Source organism: Hipposideros armiger, unplaced genomic scaffold (assembly GCF_001890085.2).
Source record: "Hipposideros armiger isolate ML-2016 unplaced genomic scaffold, ASM189008v1 scaffold_138, whole genome shotgun sequence".
NCBI classification, from domain to species: domain Eukaryota; kingdom Metazoa; phylum Chordata; class Mammalia; order Chiroptera; family Hipposideridae; genus Hipposideros; species Hipposideros armiger.
This window is the reverse complement of record NW_017731488.1, coordinates 3694946-3696423: the sequence shown is the minus strand read 5'-3', so window position 1 is coordinate 3696423 and position 1478 is coordinate 3694946.

The following is a 1478-nucleotide window of genomic DNA, read 5'->3' as shown; positions in this document are numbered from 1 at the left end:
AGGTTGAGCTGTTGTTCAGCATCTTAGCTGTGGAGGGCAGTGTCACTGGCCCTCATATGTGGGATCCGAACCGGGGCCCTCTGTCATCCCAAGCCAGCTCTTAACCAATGCGCCACTCGGCCGGCCCTGTCTTTGAATTTTTAATGTAGTAAAAGCTCTAGTCATAGTTTCAAAAGACTTATGTAAGTTGTTGAAATGGGTATTGTTGTTAGTTACTCCTTACCTGGTGATGGTAATAAGAATTATGAGGCTGACCTGCGGGCCATCTTTTCTGCACTGCTGCATTTCCTTACCATACTATTCAATTTCTATACCATAAGGTATGAAACCTGATTGTTACTACTTCAGAGGAAGGTGAGAAATTAAAGCACTTTAAAATCAAATTTTCTGCTGGCTATAAATGGTGATTGTCATGGGGTATCATTTTCTTACAGATTTGTGTGTGGGTCTTAATATATATTAAGGTGACTGAATCACAACACTGAGAGTTATTGCCATTAGAAAGAAAAGTTCAATGTTACTCACTGTTCTCTTAGAAATGACAGGCATGGTACTGCACACAGGGTTACAGGGAAGCACCAGTTTCGGTCAGGAGGCAGAGAGGAGCTAGAGGAATACATAGACCTCAGCCTTTCTTAGAGTTCCCAACGCAGGCAAGTCGAGTGAGGCAAGGCAAGGCAGGGTGAACAACTTAGGATCGGCACATTTGAATAATTTCAGGGGGTTTGGGGGTATAGGGACTGCCACTAGGTGTCTGGTGTGTGGCTCTGGGTTAATTTAGAGCAGGGGAAATATTGACTTGGTGTGTGTGAGTTGGATAAAGGAGGTGGTTTGGAGCATGGGCTCTGGGTCACAAGGGAAATATAAACAGCTCTGGCTCTGTGATTAATGGATGCCAAATAAACAGAATCTAAGAAAACACAGAACACTTACTACATGTTAAAAATAATTATTATAGGAAGATTAAATGTCAGACTTTGAGGAGAAAAACAAGTTTTCACAGGCTGTAGTAGAGGTCTAAAATTTGAGTGAAAAGAATGGTCCTGTTTCAAGTTGATAAATCTAAGAATTTTTCTTTTTTTTTAAGATTTTATTGGAGAATTGGGGAAGGGAACAGTGTTGGGGAATTGGGAAAGGGGAACATTGTGTTTTTCCAGGACCCATTAGCTCCAAGTCAAGTTGTTGTCCTTCAGTATTAGTTGTGGAGGGCGCAGGCTCAGCACTAAGTCCAGTTGCAGCTTTCAATGTATTGGGTTGTCAGAAAAGTCATGACGTATTTTTTCTGGTTTTCATTGCAAAAATGCGTCATGACTTTTCTGACAACTCAATAGTTGCGGAGGGGGGGCGGCGGGGGGCCCATGTAGTCCACCAGATCATTGTGTTGTGGAACCAGAAACCTTGTTGTTAAGAGCATGCGCTCTCACCAGCTTAGCGGCAGCTCCGCTTGGGCGCAGTTCACTGGCCCATGTGGGAATCAA